General features: G+C 36.3%; 1 protein-coding gene across 4 annotated transcripts in view; it reads right to left on the minus strand.

Annotated features, from left to right (window-relative positions):
- Positions 1-20,492, minus strand: part of LOC6638472 — a 91,688-nt gene that overhangs the window by 2,271 nt on the left and 68,925 nt on the right. Inside the window, exons 1-2 of one of the 4 annotated variants that reach the window (XR_002724124.2) lie at positions 11,885-12,277; positions 8,851-10,486 (exon numbers count right to left, since the gene is read on the minus strand). The exons of 1 other annotated variant lie outside the window; for it this stretch is intronic. The gene's annotated coding sequence lies outside the window, so the exon portion shown is untranslated. Of the gene's footprint in view, positions 1-8,850; positions 12,280-20,492 lie in introns of those variants that run through there. 2 more of the 4 variants (XR_006953822.1, XR_002724123.2) reach the window with 2 other exon arrangements.

Consider the following 20,492-nt stretch of genomic DNA (forward strand, 5'->3'; position numbering starts at 1 on the left):
AAGTTGAGTCCATTTAAGGACCCAATTTTTAAAAAAAATAAAATATGTCTTAAAATCATGTTAGTAAATAATGTGATAGCTGTTTCTATATAATTAACAATAAATACATATTTAAGCAGTTGCTAAAACTTGGCCCAGTACTCAAAATTTTACTTCGTGTTGGTGCTAGACCGAGTCTCAAAAAAAAAAAGGAACTTTTCAGTGGGTGACATTTTACTTGGAATCAAAAAACACGTAAAATTTATTTATTTATAATGTAATTGTGCAGTAATTGTAAATTACAGCAAATCTTTTACTAGCTATAGCCACTAGGCCTTAAGCTAACGTAAAATTATGTTTAAGACTTTATCTAAAACAATTTAAAAGAACAGATTACTGAGTAGTAATATTATATATTTTAAACTTGTTCGATGATTGTGTTTAATACATGCAAAATATCACGAAATATTACTCATACGACAAGGGCGACCAAAGTAGTCATCACTTTTCTCACTTCCTCGCTGTTTGTTTCTTTCTAATTTATAAAATAAAAACTTAAATTTTGCTGTTAATTCGTCCTTAATGTTTTTGATAGAAATGGAATAGTTTTTAAATAAAATAAAATATACAAGTTTTCCCTGCTAAACATTTAAAAATCCATTTATCTAAATATGATTTCTTTCCATTTAACCAACTACCGCATACAGAGCCAATTGGGGCTTTATTTTTATGTTGGGAGTTACTTTTTTATGCTTTTTTTTTTATTAATATTTATTTGTATTTTTCAATAAAAGCAATTTGACTTTCCATGAAATCACCAAAATTGATGAGTATAAATAGGCTTAGAAAATTGTATTCATAAAAACAATTCCATTGCTATTTCGTTTATCATTCCATCCCTTGAATATTTCTCATATTTTTTTTAGATATGTATTTTAAATAAATTAATTCAATGCAACGTTCGCTATTAAGTCAACACATGAATGTTGTTTCTCTTCACACTCATTCACACTTCGAAATGTAAAAATAGAAAAATATATAAAAAACGTTTTGCAGACAAATACATATACCAAAAATAGATTCACTTTATTTCCAATTGAAATGGCTAAATAATAAAATTCAATAAAAATTTTACTCGAAACATTTGCTTTGATGTAATTTTCCTAAAATTCGATTGAAATCACATTGAAATCGAAAATTTTATAATCAATTGAATAAATTTGAGGAAAAATATTGTGCTAACAACTTGTTAGTAAGAAGTGATAAGATAATTCACTATAGTGAATTCTAAGAGTGAATTCTAATTGTAAGAGTTCATTTTAATTCTAAAATAGTTTTATTAATCTTATAAATATACCTTAGAAGATAATTGACTTAACTGCAAGCTACAATGGTTGGATTCTATGTATTCAAAAGATATCAGTACATATCTTTATAAAAGATTTAAAATTTATGAATGTATTTCAAATATGTATGAGGAGACATTTCTGTCAAGTGTTTTTTGCATGAGCCATTCCAGTATTTAATTCGGTAAGCGAGCAAAATATTTGAGAATTTTTAATCAATCAAAATATACAAAATATAGAAATGATCAATTGAAAACTCCACTCAAGGTAAAAGAGACGTCAGCTTGTGAAAGATCTCCTGGCAAGAGATCATCAAGGAAGGTCGAAAGTTCTAACAAACATTTATCAAATAATTCATCGATGCTTGAGACGACAAACAAAAGGTGTGATATCAGTTGAAAAGGTCAAAAAATCTACTTATTCATTGTTGTATTCAAAATTTGTCATACTAACTAATTTTTTATATAATTCCTTTTTAAGAATCATTTTTCTCAAATAAGCTATTGGATAAAACTTAACGAATAGTTATCTTATATTCTTATACCAAATAGTATTTTGAATTGTTAATGAGACCTGTCCTGGTTTCTATTTTGAATTGGTTTAGTTGGTATTAGATTTGGAACCTTTCGATTCTAAGCCAAATTTTGTGGTTTCCAAAAGGTCGCTAAAGTAACCAAATTATTAATTATCAAAAATTTGTTATGTAAGATAATATTTTATTTCATTTAGTGGTTTCAAATCATATGCCTTTTATTGAGTGGAATGAAATTTAAGAAATACGAAACGACAATGTTTTGAACTTATTTTTGAAAACGAAAAACGTTTGTCAATATTCTCAAATACTTGAAAACAAAAACAGGCCTAATGTGATCTAATGTTAAGAACTTTCAAAAGGCAAACTGCAGTATTTAACTTTAAGTAAATAATGGAATGGAACAAAAATTTAACTCCTTTTGGCCATTTTTATAGACATCGGTCCTTTCAAATGGTGAACGAACAAAAAAGCCGAAATTGCCTTTAACTTTTTTAATATATAAGTTAACAAACTTCAAAAAATATGCAAAACCAACAAAAGAGAGCGAAAAGTTTACCTATAAAATGATTGTCACTGTATTATATCATGACACAATGTGGTTCTCTTTTGTCTATCCCTATCTCGTTGGGTAAACAAAAACAATTTAATATTTTAAACAATTTTTACCACTTAGCAAAAAAGCAGATGTTAAAAATTATGAGTGCAAATTTTCCTGTTGATTTTTGCCATACGTTTTTATGGTTTTTATTTTTTCTCTTTTTGCCAGTTATTAGTTTTGGTCCATTATCAGATATTTTGCAGTCATTTTCGTTAAAATTATCAGCTTTTTGGCTGTGATAGAAGCGGGCATCTACATGTATACATGTATAAGTGTGATTGTGAGGGTCCATGTCTGTGTGTGTGTGTGTATATGTTTGTTTATGTAGTTGTAGAACAACCCTGAACCGAATATTTTGTGCCATTGCACATTTTGTGCATTGCAGAAATTTAATTAAAAAATACTTGCCCTAAATGGCGGCCAAACACGGACACATACATACACACACACACAGACATACATATATATGCAACCACACTCGAATGCATATATGTATGAGTTTGTGTATAAAAGCATTTAAGTAATTTGCCAACGTTTTCATTTAATTGAAAAATTAGTAATGAAAAAATCTTGCGACTTTAAGTTGTCATGTTGCTGCGGTGGCAACTGAAGGCTACTCTGTGAGTTGTAGGCTTAAAGTGCAACATTTTATGACAGTAAATATGCCAGGGATGGATGCTGCACACACACAAACACAGACACACACAAACACACACACACACAAAAAGTATTGTATATACATTGTTGTTGGCGTTGTCACATGACTGTCGCCAAACTCAAATATGGAGCAAAAGGACCCTGGGTCCTCTGATGGTTTCGTGCCTTTGCATAGGCTTTGAGGCGTAAGCGTAAGCGTAACGTGTTAATGGCAAGGCAATAAGGATGTAGAAGGAGTAACAGTAAGCAGAAAGAGGGAGCAAGAGAGAGAGAGCGAGCGTGAGTGAGTGAGCAAAACAGTTGCCATTATTCACTTGCCAAGTGCTTTTGTCGCTGTGGTAAATAGTAGCTACTGAATACAATGCTTTCGGCTCTCTCGCTCTCACTCATTCTCTCTCTCTCTCTCTCTCTTTCTTTCCTTCTGTTTCATTTTCTACCTTTCATCACGTGGGCCACGTGGGCGAGCCATGTGCGTGTTGGGCTATTTGAGACCAATTAACATATAACTTTCCCACTGGTAAACAAGTTAAATTGTTAACAACCATTATGGGCGCTCATAAATGCTGCCGTGTAACTTTCTGCCTTGCTTCCACTCATACACCTTTCCCCGCTCTTGTTCGCCCTCTCTTTCTCTCTGGTTAGTTGGCATGTGTTTGTGTTGGTTCTTTGTCTTTCATGTTGTTTAATTATAAATGTGAGGTTGAAAGCAAAAGCAGCAAAAGCAACAGTCTGTGTGGCCTCCACTTTACCCGCAGCCCATCCAAAAACCCCCTAGCCACCTTGGTATCACCTGCCGCTGTTGCTGTTGCTGCTCCTGCTCCTACTCTTGTCTGACGGATGAAGACCGAAGACTAATTAGTTAGTTCCTCAGGTCTGGGCCTGGGGAATTGTTGCCTCAACTATTGTGCCTTTTAAATTGAATTTATTGATGCACTTTTGTGGTTTTAATTTAGTTGTCGAGTCGTTTGGTTTTTCTCCGTCTACCAATTGGAGCATAAAACATGTAATATAAGCCCCAAAAAGTATGCTACATTTTTTCAATTTCAATTTAGTCAACTATGTATATATATTCATGTAATTAAATATGCACAAAGTGTAAAAGTGATTTTAAATTATTCACCAAAAAGGACTCAGTGTGTGTGTTCTATTTTGCTATCGTCAACTATTAACGCATTAATTGTATCTAGATCTTGTCGTAGCTTAGCAATTGATGCTTTAATTAATAGTTTGATTAATTTTTAGACTCTTTCAAGCTGGAAAATCTTTCTTTTAATTTTGCAAACTATTTAAATATTCAAAGAAAGAAACAGAAATGCATTGACAAAGTTTATTTGCAAAGTAAATAACTTTTCATTTATGTAAAAGCATCAAAGCATTTTAATTATTGTAAAATTTAAACTGAAATTTAATAAAGGCAACTCAATAAGTCGTATGACTAGCACTGTGGCCATTTTAGCCCTCTTTTTCTCTTTCACACTCATGACTTTTGATATATAGAATAGAATTAAATAATATTAAACGGAAACAATCGTGGCCATTTTTTTTTTAAATTTTTACAAACTGTTTGTTTAGTACATATGTACATACAAACGGTCATAATTGTAAAGGAATCGCTCGACAATCAAAGATTTCTGAAGATGCAGTGGCCGGATCAAAGCCCAGATCTAAATCTGGTCGAATATCATGGGCTTTGCTAAAGAAGCAACTGTCGCGCTACGATAATCCACCCAGGACAATGGACGCGCTTTCGAGTTGAGTCCAAGCGGAATGGAGCACTCTATCGCACGGATAGATAGAAAAATTGGTGGAGAGTATGCCCAGGCGCATTAAAAGTCTGATTACAGCCAAAGGCCTTTGGAATAAATATTGAAAAAATGCCTTAATCTATAAATTTTGTTATATGAGCAAAAGTGGATACTTGCTCATTTTTAAGTCTTTTATGGATAATTCGAGCTAAGGAAAGGATAATGAATATAATTCTTTTTCGTTTTATGTAGTATTAGTGGATTTTTGTTAAAAATTTGGAATCGATTAATGCATTTTTGCGGGTTTTACAGCCACTCAAAGTCACAGTATGAAAACATGTATCCACATGTGCTCGCCTCTGTATATTTCCGGTAGAAACTTGAATTTAAAAATGGAATGATAATTCTTAAGTGCTTTAAGTTTTTGTTATGATCAACAAACAATTTTCGAATTAACCACTTCACTTCTCCACATTAATTTAATAAATAAATAAATCGGAATTGATAATGATTTATGTCCCAACATCAATTTCTTAATAATTCTTCTCTCCACTTCATTCACTGTTGATTTCATGGCATATCTATCAAGTTTTAAATATCTTAGTTTTGATTTCTTATTCCAAAAAGACTTGAAACAGATTTGAACTAGTTATTTCTTAATATATTTACTAGTTTGAGTTATGTCTAAAGGCACATATCTAAATAATATCTAAAGACACATTTACTTTTTCTGAATATTATGAACTTAAAGTGTTACTGGGATAAAATCAACAAAATGCCAGTGTATTGTCCTGATGACCAAAATTTCGAGAGGTTTTTGTTTTAAAATTCTTCTGCAGAGAAATTAAAAGAAATTTATATTAAAAATCACAGTATATAAGTTAATTTTAAACAGAAAATTGACTGGAAATTTCTAAACTTTCTTCAAAAAGAATACAAAATGTTAAACATTATTAGAGAATTTATTGAAATTCTAGGATAGAACGAAGAGAAGTTTATGTGTCTAGCTAGTTTTACTTATATAAGGCGTATTTCATATAATATCCATAAATATTTATACCCTTGCAAAAAGGGTATATTAATTTTGGTCAGAAGTGTGCAACGCATAGAAGGAAGAATTTCCGACCATATAAAGTATATATATTCTTGATCAGCACGACGAGACGAGTTCAAATTGCCATGTCCGTCCGTCCGTCCGTCCGTCTGTCCGTCTGTCCGTCCGTCTGGATCAACGCAAACTCCTCCTAGACCGTAAGAGCTACAGAGTTGAAATTTTGCATGTAGGCTTGTATATACTGCAGGCGTTGTATATCTCGGATTCAGCCGGATCGGACCACTATATCATATAGCTCCCATACAAACGTCAAAGTCACGAACAGTGACTTTTCTCAATAACTTCGTTATTTTTTGAGCTATTGTCGTGAAATTTAATATTGGTGAGTTTATTATATATATAAACGACCATGCCAAATTTGATCAAGATCGGGTGACTATATCATATAGCTCCCATAGGAACGATCGGTCGAAAACAGTGACTTTCTTCAATAACTTCGTTACTTTTGACGCGATTGTTTTCAAATTATGCATTTGTGAGTTCAATATATCTGTTAATGGCTGTGCCGAATTTGATAAAGATCGGGTAACTATATCATATAGCTCCTATAGGAGCAATCGGTCGAAAACAGTGACTTTGATCAATATCTTCGTTATTTCCTATGCTTAGATTGTAGGCCGTTCTTTCGCAAAGATTAGCCTTTTTAGCTTAAACGATTTTTCACTTTGATGGCTGTAGGTGAGGAAAGAGTTACCATAAAAGTTGCAAGGGTATACAAACTTTGACGCGGTCAAAATTAGCCCCGACCCTCTGGTTTTGTATTAAAGTGTTTAAATATGAAAATACAAAACAAAAAATTTTTTTGTTTTAATTAAGACAAACTAAAAGTAATTTATCTTCTTTCTTTCTGCTAAGATTTTAACATTTAGGAGAAAATTAGTGTTTAATTTTTAAAGAGAGAACTAATTTACATAACTATGAAACTATGAAACATTTTCAAAAAAAAAAAATTAGAAAAAAATCAACTTTTTATTAAAATTATTTTACAATTAAGTTTTAAAATATTTATTAGGTGATAGACTGCCCAAGAAGCAAGCAAATCGTATGGAAAATATGACCAAATATTACTTTCAATTGGGTTAATATTATTATTAACCGAAAGCCAAGTTTACTCAGACCTATATATGTATGTCCCTAAATATTTTATATATCTTCATATACCGAATTAAGTTAACCAATCAATCAGACATTGTGTTTAGCAGCCTGTCCTGGCCTAGTTTAAGTTCCAACTTACATCAAGTAAAAAGTTTGAGGAAAAAATTGTTTGTTTTGTTTTCTTCTTATGCCATTTTAAAGCATGTTGCCACGCCCTAAGTTATTGTTACTAGGCGCGTGTCAATATTTTGTTTTTTTTTTGTGTCCACGGGTAAAGAAAACCAATTTAGTTATATTTTTTTCCACAATTTTTTAGGTGTTTTTTTTCTTTGACGCGCGAGTTGAACAGAGCTGAGCGATGCGCAAGCTGTCAATTTTTTTTCTATTTTTATTTTTTTCCTTTCAAATTTTTTCTTTTTTTTTGGAGTCTTAGGCTTGCGTTGATGCCTCTGGTTGTTGTTTTTTTGTTGTTGTTGTTGCTGCTGCTCACATGGGCATTGCCTCGCAGAGTGACGTTCGAGCCAGGCATCAGGCATCAGGCAACTGGCAGTTGCCAGTTGGACAAGGCCATCAACTCGTATATAAGCCAACTGAGCGGGCAATGTCACCGACATGTGGCATGTGTGGAGAGGGGTGGGTGGGGTGTGGATGAAGAATGGGGCTTGGTTGTGTGTGTGGGGGGGTGTGAGGAAGGCTGTGTTATGCCAACAATAAACAATTGTTGCTGTTTTGTTATTATTGTTGTTGTTGTTGTTGTCGCTGCACTCACGCACACATGAAAAAGTAACCTAGTTTCATGTCGTAAACGAAAAATTAAGGCTGTTTGTGTGTGTGTCTGCGTGTGTGTGTACGTCTGTGGGCACACACATAAAAGGGAAACCAACTGTACCGAGAGCCGTAATGATGCTGCACAAACACACACACACACACGAACGGACACACACACACACACGTAAACAAACAAAACTATTAAGCGAAAGTATAAAAAGTGAGCATGATAACTAAAGGTCTTCTGCAGACACAGCAGGCCCCAGGACCAAAGAATCAAGAACCAAGAGCCGTGTGTTTGGTTGGTCGTTCACTCAGGCATTCAGTCAGTCAGTCAGTGTGTCAGTGAGTCAGTCAGGCATTGTTATTGTCTGTCCTAAGCTACGCACAAACACACACAAACACACACACACACTGATTAAGAAGATGCTCCTGCGGCCTGCTGCAGTCAAAGTCATTAAAGTCGAGGTAAGTACAATATCATTTTTTATGGTCCTGTGCGTCTGTGTGTCTCACCCCTCCACCTCTCTTCCTGTCGTGTGTCGTGTGTATGTGTGTGGTTAAGTTACTTAGTCAGTCAGTAAAGTGAAAAGGAAAGGAAGAGACAACCCAACCATCCATAGATGGGCAGGCCAAGCTGGTTAGCCATTTAGTCCAGAGGTTATATAATGCTGGAGATTTTGCTGAGCTTTGTGCCCGGCTCAATTCTTTTTTGGATATTCAGCAACTCTTGAATCCCCCCTACCCCCCACCCTACATATATACCTCCCCATTGGGGACATATTTGTATTTGTCCGGTTTTATGGGCAATATGGTTATTGTTATACTCCAAACAACAGAAAACATGTTACAAAAGGTGTCTGCTGTGTCTGCTGCCCTTTCACTCATTGATAAGTGTTAATCCCAATGATGATAAGGATGGATATGATAGGAGTGAGATGGCAAAACAATTGAAACATTTTGTGCATATAATTTAAAGAGAGAAAGACGTACAATCTCTTGACCCAACTTACTGGCTTTTCAATGTTAATGCAGTGGTGTTTCCATTGGCTTCTTCTTTAAAGCTATTTGTTGGAGAAGGAGGAGGAGGAGGAGAAGAAGTAGAAGTAGAAGGAGGTTATCCAACACAAGAAATCGATGACAAGTGAAGAGTAGTGATAGTGATAGTATTCTTAGGGCAGTTCATGACGGTCGCATGCCCGTATAGTGCACTGGTGTATCTCTACTAAACGAATGCGCCTTCTTGCCCGACTGACTCTGGCCGGAGGTGAGAGTGACAATGACAACGAACACACTGGCGCAGACAAGGCACAATAGTACAGTGGCCAGGACAATGCAAACGATACGCTTGCGTTTGCGATCGGCCTCCTCATCCTCGTCGGTTTCATCGCTAAGGGACTTCTTCTTCAGTTTATGCGAGCCTCCGCTAACCGATGCCTTGCGTCCGGCTGCCAATTTATGATGAAAAGGCCTCAGTACTTGGGCGGCAAATGCCGCATCACTTAGCTCATGCTCGTACGTCAGCGATGATTTCCTCTCGAAACTGGGACGCTTCTCCTCAATGAAAGCTGCCGCTGCGGCCGATGTTATGGGACGTGGACTTCGTTTGATTTCATCGATATTCACACTAGAGCTGGGCACAGCCGTCGACAGGGGACGACTATTGCGTCGGTGGGGTGAACTGAGCTCGAATTCATCGCCCATATCGAGGCCGACGTTGCCGCCGCCGCTACTACTACTAATAGGTCCCACATCGCCGATGAAACTTTTCGATTTCTTGGAAGCACTCAAAGTCTCACGATAATTGCGCAAACGGACACTGGCACTATGCAAGGCCTTGGCCTGCTTAACACTGGCACTGGCATTGGTGCCCTGAAAGGCAGCTGCAGCGGCCAAAACTCCCGGTCGATGGACAGTCAATTCTTCCAGATTACTGGGCGACAGGTACAGGGAGCGTCCGTGTTGAGCGCCGCGCTTAAAGTGATAGGCAGCATTGGCTGCTGCCGCAGCACTATGCAATTGCAGGGTATGCGCCGAGGTCGATGGTCTGCCGTCAAGTTCCAAACTGTGCGTACTCTGCTGTCTGGAGTGCGGATGTGTTTCACGTTTCTGTTTGACACTATTCGAGGCGGATGGCGGATGGGTGGCACTGGAACCGGCTGCATCTTCAAATGAACCCGAACTTTTGCGCATACGTTGCACGGCCACAGCGGCGGCGGTTAACTCGGCGAGGCCAAGTTCTTCCATTTTCGTGTGACTATTGCTACGTGAACGTGATTCGACGAACAGTTCATTTTCCAGCGATAGATTCGATTGGGGGAACATTGATTGGCTGGCCGCCAATGTAGGATCCATTAGATCATCGTTGAGCGAGGGATGACGGATTTGGGATTCGACAACCGATTCGGGTTTAGTGCTTGGCCTGCGGCCGGGATCGTTGAACGAGCGATGCGAACGACAGCCTCGTCGACTGGGTGACGGGGAACGGGAATGCTCCTTGCCACCGCCTGGGGGGCCGGGCATTAGGAAATTGGCACGCACCGAACTAGTGCGACGACTGGAGGCAGCTGAGCCGGCGGCGACAGCTAGCTGGATTTGTTCCATTGCGGCGGGATCCTGTTGTGCGTGGAAGGAATGCGTTTTCTTCATCTGAAAATTGGTAGACGGATGCACATCAATAGTGTCTGAGCGTCGAAACATATTCTTCTTGAGTACTTGGGCGGCGGCTGCCGCTGCTGAACGGGATTGGGCCGATTGGACTTTGGGTATCGGTTGCATATCATCGACATCGATGAATTGTATCGGTGATGTGCTGCCGCCCAAGGGTGATCGGCCCATTCCTATGCCCCCCATGCCCATGCCCAAACCCACTCCCACACTCAAGCCATCGCCCAGGCTGCTGCTGCTGACCAAATAAATGTCGGGCTGACGATGCTGACGATCGAGCACCGGGCTAACCGCATGCGATGTGGGCGAGCTCGAGTGCGAGTGCTGGCGGTGTTGAAGATGCTGTGGATGTTGTTGTTGTTGTTGTTGATGTTGTTGCTGTTGGCGGGCTTGTGCGGCCAAATGCTGAAATGTGTGTAGATGCAGCTGGTGTTGTTGTTGTTGTTGTTGTTGTAGATGATGGTGTTGTTGTTGTTGTTGTTGTTGGCGGGCTGATAGGGCTGGAGATAAGGCACCACTACTGCCGATGCCTCCACGCTGGGAATGGGGGAGATGTTGTGCTGGGATTGCTAGGGTCTGCGGTGGAGCCACCGATCTAGGCACGGGCAGCGGCGAGGCCGAGCGATGAATTAGTGGCTGCTCACTTATCATAATGCCATCATCATCATCATCATCATCATCATCATCATTATGACCATGACCACCACCCATCATTTGATCCATTTGTAGATCATCGAAAGATGATGACATTACAGCCGTTGGTGCATAATTATCAATGGCCATCGATAGCGAACGATGAATGGGCTTCAGCTTGGGTGGTTTCTTTTTTGTGGCGGGATTATCGAAGGATGATGTGCCCGAGGTATGCTCCTCGTCCGCCGCTCCGGCCGTCAGATACGGATCATAGCTATGTACGGCCACAACATGCTGATGGCGCGAATGTTGGTGGTGCTGTTGGTGGTGTTGTTGTTGTTGTTGTTGTTGTTGTTGTGATGTAGGTGGTGGTTGTGGTGAATGGTGATGGTGGTGCGACTGGTGCTGACCACCGCTGGTGCCGCGCTCCATGCGGTAGTAGTACTGCCGTGGGTATCTATGGTAGTAATGTGCAATTGTGGTGCTGGTATTTGGTAGGGCGGTGTGGCGAGCAGGAGCAGGACTTTTATTGGGTAACTACTACTACTACACACACACACACACACGCACAGGCACACTGAGAGGATGCACACTGAGATGCTTAGACAGATGCACACAGATACACACAACTGACCTGGTCTCTCTTTCTCTCGCTCGGGCTCGGGCTGGGCTGGGAAATTGTTTTTGTTTTTTGGTTTCGGTTTGTTCTGTATTGTGGGTTGGTTTTGGGGCGGGGAGACGATTTACTTTCGATACTTAATCGGTGGTTCGGTTCTCTCTCCTGGCCCCCCTCTCAGTGATCTCTCTTGTCTTTTGTTTTTGTTCTTTTTGCGGTGGTGCTCGATTAGTTGGTTAGTTGCTTGTGCTTGCTCTTAATCTTCTGTTTATTGCGGTGGTTGGTGGTTTAAAATTGTTTGTTTTTTTTTTTTGATTTTTTTGGGGTGCTACACAATATTATTAGTACACACAGTGTGGATAAATGGTTGTGGTTGTGGTTGTAGTGGTGGTGGTGGTGGGTAATGGACACGGAATATGCACACGGAACACCGAGAGTGTGTATTACATAAATGTGCAAAAGGCATTCGGTTAACTAAAGTTGTTTGTTGTTGTTGTTCTTGTTTTGTTGTTGTTTTTATGTGTGTGTTTTTCTAATGTGAAAGTTGTTGTTGTTGTTGTTGTTATTGCAGAGTTATCACTGTTGCAGAGTGCTTCAACTTCTTCTAGTTTTAAGTGCAAGTGGGAATCCTTTTTTTTTTTTTTTATAATTTTTCTCTTCTCTTTACTTGCACACTCTTCTCTGTATTTTCTGTTTTCTTTTTTTTGTTCTCTAATATTTATATTTGTTTTTGTTTTATTGTCACATTGTGTATGTGGTTGTTGTTTGTTGTTGTTATTGTAGTTGTTGCAATTCAAATGAGTTGTAGATGAGATTTTGCTTGTACATAAAAAATGCTCTTTGTTGTTGTTACTGTTTTGTTGTTGTTGATGTTGTTGTTGTTGTGTTTTGTCTGTGTTTTTGCTACACTCATTAAAATTGGCAAATACAAAAGCACAACTAGAATTAGAGAAGAGAAATACGTAAAAAAAATGTATTAGCAAGCTGGACGGGCGGGACGTGGGGTAAAAAGGTGAAGTTAGGTGAGTGAGTGAGTGAGTGGGTGGTTGGGGTGGTTCAGTGTCTTGAAAAGGAGTGTTCGATTGTGTTGTGAATAGTAAATTGTAGCTGCAATGATTTTTTCTATTGTGTCCTGTGTGTTTGTGTGCATTAGAAGGAAATCAAATGCAATTGTTGAGTTCAAAAGAGTAAAACTTAAATCGGAAAAAACAACAGGGAAAACGTGGAGAAAAGCGCATGGAAAATGCAAATAGAGTCAAGCAGTATCGAAAGAGATTTGCATTTAATGAGCTGAAAGAACAATGACATGGAAATACATACTATGTATATGTACCTCTCTGTCCAACCCCAACCCCAACCCTACCCCACCCCCTTTGTAGTCACATTTTCGCCCAAAAGGCAACAACATTGCTTGTCATCGCGTCGAGTGCATATACATACATAATTGATGAGCTAAATTGAGTTGAGATTAAATAGATATATCAAGCTAACATAGCTGATGTTGCAACAACAATCAAACGAATCATATGGTAATCTTTTTGTGTTGCCTTTGCCAGAGGATTTGTAGTCAATTTTTAAGGAAATGTTCAATTTAAAATTTGTCATTATAATGACTTGCTGGCTTTATTTTAACTAATGCTGCAATTTAGTTGGTAATTATTGTAATTATAATGTTGTAATTATAATAAATGATTGGTCCTAGTGCACACTTTACTTATAGACAGTTTTTAGCTGCAATTTATATTTTCCCGAATTATTTTGTAGTTCTCAAAGAAGTTTTTTAAATATATGTTGCCTAGTTTTGGGGACAATTTTCCGTCATTTTTTGTATCTCTGGAATCGCCTTTGATACCATTTCACTTCCCTTTTTCCAGATTTTACTCAGTTAAAGAGTAAAAGGCCCTGATAAATATGCTATACTTTTACCCACTTCAGGAAACAAAACAAGCTGGTTGAGTCTTGTTTACTTATTCATATAAACAATATTTTCTGACCCATTATTTAAATCCATAAAATTTATTTATATAATTTGTAACTTATTAAGAATTTATTGTTTGTTGGTTTCGGATTTAAGATTTAAGACCTTTTTCTTGGATTTGAGACGTAAACTCTTGTCGAATGTTAATTTAAATAAAATATCGAAAAATACCATTGAAATTTTAAACGCAAATACAGTTTTCAAAAAGTTAAAAACAGCTAGAAAGTGAAAACTAATCTTTCTTTGTCTCTTTTAAGCGGGCTAGTGGCTAATTATTTGAACAATTTTGCAGAAAAGTCTTCTAAAAGAAAGTAATTATTATAATTTAAAATTTGTTGTAGCTTTTTTCTTATTTTGTTTTTAGGGAGGTGGTTTAGGTTTCCAGGTGGTCCCTTTTTCCTGGTTGATTATTAATGTATTAATATATCTTTTGTATGTATAAATATATGTTTTTAAAAAGCGTCATAAAAATTATTGGGTTACTAATATCGCAATATTTTTTTATTTGGAAAAAGTTGCATAAAGAAGCTATCTTTCTAAGGATATATTCAGTTATATATTTCGTCAAGCAGTTTATGGTTTTTAAAATCGTCACAAAACCCTGGCATGGTCCCACTTAAAATGCTTCTACTAAACTCAGTCGATTGTAGTTCGTTATTCTAATTACTATTTTAACTAGCACAACAGTAAAGAAAAATCTGTTTTGCACTGGATGCCATTTAGCACAAAAAAAATGAACCAACAACGATTATTTACACCTTTTTTTCCACTAGTAGAGTGGAGAACAAAGTTTTGTTTCAATTTCACATGCTGCAATTAATCAAAGACAAAATATGTTTTCTGTTCTCCCATCATGCTAGAGTACCGAAGAGTCATATATGTATATCTTTAGTTTCGTTCATTATAGTTTTTTTTTAACGCAGTTTCAAAAATTTAAAGTTAATTCTTATATTCGCCGAATATGATAAATATTTTCACATCTTTGCATTTAACAAATGTTGTTTTTGTTTTGTAAAATTTTCTCTGAAATGATGAAAATATGTGTTAAGCTGTCATAAATTCAACATTGAACATTAACTGCTGTAAGGTAAGAGGATTTTGCTAATACCCACAAAGGAATTTCTTGCGTTTTTTCAGTTTTCTTTTTTTTTTTAATAAAGCAGAAGATACATTTCCACCATCTTTTAAATAAATGAGTTTATATGGCATGGAATTCAAAAGAAATGTCCTTGGAGATATGAGAAGTAGACGTTGAAAAATTACAGTTCTGGCTTGTTCTTTTTTGTAGGTTAATTACTTAGGCATTGGAACTTGTTAAAATCCATCTATTTTAAAGTCACTTAGACTATATATACCTCTCTATAACATATAACAGAAGAAACCTTTCAAAAATATCAAACATTTCTTAATAAGCCTTTCAAAACCCAAAAATGTTATCTTTAATGTGAACACTTTTTTGACCAAGAACAAAGTTAAATTGAAGAAGAAACTTTTCAAGGGTTTTTCAGCAAATAATTTGATTAATTTTCGTACCATTTACATTTTACAACTTCTATGGAGTCACGTAGTTGTTTGCCTTTCTCTGTGTGTGTATGTGGTAATGTGGCATAATCAAATTTAATCTATGAAGTTGCCACCGCTGAGGCTCAACTCTTTGTGGCCGGCAATACAATTCATCATTTTGCCATATATATGTATGTATGTATGTATGTTCGTATGTCTGTATGTGTACATATTTACCTTTCTTTACCCATGCAAGGGGAATTGTAGCATTTTGCATAATTTAAACGACAGGCGGAGTGAAGCAAAAGGCGTCAGAGGAAATGGTTGGTTTTTGTGAAAAGAAGGAGAAGGAGGAGTAGGAGGAGGTGCGTCCTTTGCCACTGTCACTCACAGTGTTAATTTTTCAAAGCTCATTGATGGATGAGCTGGAGTCAGTTGACATTTTGTGTGGCGGCATGGGATAGCGGGTAAAAGCGAAGGCTTGTTAAAAATTAACGTTTTTTGCGGGACGAGTTAAACATATTAAAATTTGCTTATGCAAAAAAGGTAAAGACCAAAAATGAAAAAGAAAACACACCAAAAAGTATATCGGGTCGGGGCGGGGTGTAGGCCAATTGGAGCCAAGAAAAGGTCCCAAATACACAGAAGACACTTAACATCACGTACTTTAAATATGTTTAAAAGAGCTTAAAATGGGGGAGAAATGAAATGTTTTGCCAAGGCAAAAAAATAAAACATGAGATATGAGAAGGGTGTGGCGAAACCGAAGAATATAGCTATAATACACATGGCCGGACTAAGATTCCTGAAGGCCCCGACAAAAGTTTGATATAAAGTTCTTAAATGGAGCAAATTTTACAGTATCAAATCCTTTTGAAATCAAAGACCTAAAACATCAAACGCGGAATAAATGATTGAAGAACATTTCTATTTCACAATATTTATAGAATTTAAAGAATTTATATTTCTTTTACGAACCATTTTTTCTAAGATTAGTTGTTTTAATTTACCAGAATTGATTTAATTTTAATACCAAGTCATGATAAAATTGTATGCTGAAGAATTGAAGAGCAATTGCTTTCAAAGTTAGAACTTTATAACCTCGAAAGGCTCAGGCGTGATCTAATTTCTTTCTAAAATTATACATCAAAAATGAATTAAAAATTCTTTATGTTGAACAGACAAAATTTAATTCCAAATAATCTAAAACTAATATATCTTAAAGCCATAATTTTAGGTTCTGCCTTTTTTGTCGATCTAGTCTCGTTTAAGCCAATGGCCATAGATTGATAGTGGTTGTAACAAATTTGGTTTTTATAGTTTACACAACTTTATCCTTCTTAACAAATAATTGTAATAAATTTAGACAAAATCTTTGAAGTATAACAAAATTTATAACAAAACATTTTTAGCCCTTTTATGTTTTTAAAGCTTAGGGCTTAATTCTTTGTATTTGTTTTAAGAAAGATCTTGTAATGTAATCTAAACCTATAAATACAACAACTTTCTAATGATTATAAATAAATAAATATTGTATTATAATAGTAAGCGTTTTTAATAAATAATGATATGAAATATGTTGTTGAGTTATTTTAGCATAGTTTCAGCTATAAGAGTTGATAAGGATGACTTCCCAAAATTTATTCTCAAAGTGAATCCAAAAAAGCTTTCCTACCCAAAAAAGTAAACACCAATTCCAAGCCAAGATTCCCTTACTAATTGATTGTAGCTATTCATTATTAAAATTCTGATATATTTCTAGCTGTATTAGGTCGTCTTTAACATTATTCTGCAATTAAAAATACTTTTTAGAAAATATATTTCACTTTTGAAAAGGGCAATACGTTTGTTTCAGGGAGATTCATAGATGCTTGGCTGCCGTTTTGAATATGAATATTCATAGATTTTAAGCGGCCATATCGATTATAACCCGCTAAAGCCAACTAGCGGTGTAATCGATAGTAATTTTTTAACTTTCCCACCGCTAAGCACCAATATAGTACTAAAGCGCCATTGGCAACTAAAGGACTTAAAAAATAGGTACATTTTAATTTGAAATGGATTGGTGTCTCAAGCAGCTCATCTAGTTTTCTATTTTCGTTCATTTCTTAGAATACGCTACTGTGTAAAAATATGTGTGTACATGCTAGGCATAATATGCTTTTCAATGTACATACATATGTATGTGAATAGACGGTTCTTCTAGCCAAAGCCGGGTGGTGTCATTGTCAATGGCAACGTCTGACACGTTGGCATAACTTCAAACATCTGGCCAACTGAGAACTGAACGGAAAATATGAACTAAGCCCAACGAGATTTCATTGTGGTAGAGCCACTCTCTATGCTCCATTTCCCTAACCTCTCTCTCTCTCTCTCTCTCATCCTCTCTTTGTTTGCTCCCTTCCTGAGACCTTTTGAGACACGTTTCGCATGTCAAATTTCGCAGGATATCAAATATAAGAGGAATTATATATAAATCCTGGCACATAAGCAAATTGTCTTTACCTCTGATTCGTTTTGAGCAGAAAAGGTAGAAACAAAAGCGAAATATGTAGGTTGCCTAGGTCACTCACTCACTCACTCTCTCTCTCGCTCTTTCTCTGGAGGATATTGCTTTTGTTGTATTAATATTAATAATTTTTGGGTTCGTTTTTTTTGTTCTTTCCTACTTCTCTTCTCTTACCACACAGACACTTCAACTAATAATTATCCGAGTTTAGGTTAATTGTCATAAACAATAGTTAATTAACATAAAACTAACATTTCCGAAACTCCAAAGCCAATTTAAACAGTCATACGTGCGTAATTAAGTCCGCCCCGAAAAACCGACTGAACAGCCACACCTCCTTTTGGGCTGACAGCCACAGAACTCTCTCCATAATGTTGGGCCACTTGGCGGTGCGTGAGTAAGTGAGTGAGAGTGGTTGGTGGAGTGGTTTTTGGGTGAATGGAATTGGAAATTGTGTGAAAATCAAAATGGCATTAAATACACGCCCCATGGTTTTCTGGTCAGGATTCTGTATGGTTTGGCTGGCATAGCAATTAATTGCCGTTGCCATTATTACGGCAACGGCAGGAGCATCAGCTGGATAAAGATAAGCAAGCAGGATGAAACTCATTCACACATACATATGTACATACATAATATGTGTATTCCTGCAAAAGACAACAATGTCGGATTCATACATACATAAGTGTTGCAAACAGCAAACATTTCCCTCACTTAATGTTATTAAATGTGGCTCAAGCGGTTTGGTTTCGTTTGCTTCTTTCTTTCATTCTTTCTACTGTGTCGAAATCTTTTTTTGCCTGCTCTCTCCAACCATAAATATATTTACTCAAGGACTCTTGCCGGCTTTGCCCTCTGCAGTTGCTGGTGTTGCCATTGCTTCGTCTGTATGGTTTGATTTGTTGTAAAGGTTACTCTCTCCCGTTTCGTTTCTCATCTCATTTCATAATCCGATTAAATGCCGAAAATTATGCAAGGAAATGCATTCTCGTGTTCGCGACACGCTCGAACATACGCTTACAGACTGGCGCCTTTTAGTATCATCCATGGTAAATTCTTTCTTCCCTTTGCTCTGTCTCGGTTTAAGTATGATTGTATGTGTGTGTGTTTACATTGTGTGTGTGATTTCATTTGAGTGTGTACATTTCACAATTAAATAATGCTCTACCATATGGAGGAATTTAAATCTGTGTCGCCATTTATAGTTTACTTTTATTCTCAGTATCAAACGAGTCTTTAGTATCATTCAACTTCAACTTAAGCATATAATAAGGAGCTTTAAAAAAAGCAACTGAATCGGGAAATGAATTTTATTTATTTCTTCATCAGATTATTTAAGCTTATAAAAGTAAATGCCTTTAAAGTATTTTTCATATAAATTCCAATTGTAATCTATGCAAGGCCTTAGAGGAGTCCTGAAAAGTTTTTAATCAATTGAAATTAAATAACGTCAAATAATCGTTGGAATGCGGGACACAGGTCCAAGAGACTTTGTAAGGGATCGAAGTTGAGGTACTTTTGTGGAGAACTTTAAACAGTTTCTATATATATATATAAATCTTCTAAATTTATCTACATATGTAAACTGTGGCCAAAAATCTACTTTTGCTTCTCTCATAACAACAATTTTTAATTTTTTGAGGCTCCTCATTTTCGGAGATTCTTCTCATCCGGAGGCCCCAGGGCAATAACAACGCTTATCCTTCATTAAGTCTCATTTCAAGGCAGACAAAACTAAGAGAGAAACTAATCTTTGTCAAGAAATCACTTCCCAATAAGCACATCGATTGTAAACACTTTCAAAATAGTAAAAGTTTTTTAAATTAATTCTAGAAAATATTTTCGAAGAGGGTCCCATCAAAATATCAAGATTTTTGGCTTAGTGACTTCAGTATTTTTTTGATGAAGGCTTTTTGTCAGTATCGAGGATGTACGATCACTTCACTCACTCACTATAAAGAGCCGAAAAAAGTACAAAATTATTTAAAATACTGATATCTTGATGGTGTCCAGACCCTCCGGACTCCCCATTGAATACGTATATGTCTTCATGCCCCTTTTACGATATATATTCTCCTATTCGTTTGTTGTGTCAATTACTTTCGAAGTAATAGTTAAGTTAGCTCACTTAAATTAGTATAATGAACAGAAATGTTGAAGGTTTAGTGTTTCAACGTCAATTTTTATTAAATATTTCAATCAACTAATGGTTTGATTAGTTTTTCGTTTTTGTTTAGCTCCAACTTCATATATTGGTCAAATCATTGGACCTTCATTCTGTCTCTTCATTCCGTTCTTGGATTTGGATTTGAAGCTGCAGCATGGTACTGACATTTTGTTAATGTAGTTTATAGTTTATAACTTTTCGGTTAGATTCAAATTGGAAATTTCATTCAATTATTCGTGTTTAGTCTTTATTTCTCTGTCAATTCTTATACTAAATCGGACATAGTTGTAACTGCTAGTTCAAGTTATTGCAGTTTTCCACATTTGTATTCAAAAGATTAAATTTCTAGGAGAGAAAAAACCAAAATAAAACACTTTAAAATTTATATTCAACAACTTGGTTTATTCCGTGACTTTCTAATCAATTCAACTGTGAGTGCTTAGAGTAATACTTGAGATCAAAAGTTTTACAGCGCTTTCTTGTCAATTAAACAAAAACCAAATGAAAAGTTTAGTCAACTAATTCGCTGACTGCTGTTGAAGTGGGTCAAAGGCTAAAATATTAGTTTAAGTTTTGCCTCTA

Source organism: Drosophila willistoni (assembly GCF_018902025.1).
Source record: "Drosophila willistoni isolate 14030-0811.24 chromosome 2L unlocalized genomic scaffold, UCI_dwil_1.1 Seg139, whole genome shotgun sequence".
In the NCBI taxonomy this organism is placed as follows: Eukaryota; Metazoa; Arthropoda; class Insecta; order Diptera; family Drosophilidae; genus Drosophila; species Drosophila willistoni.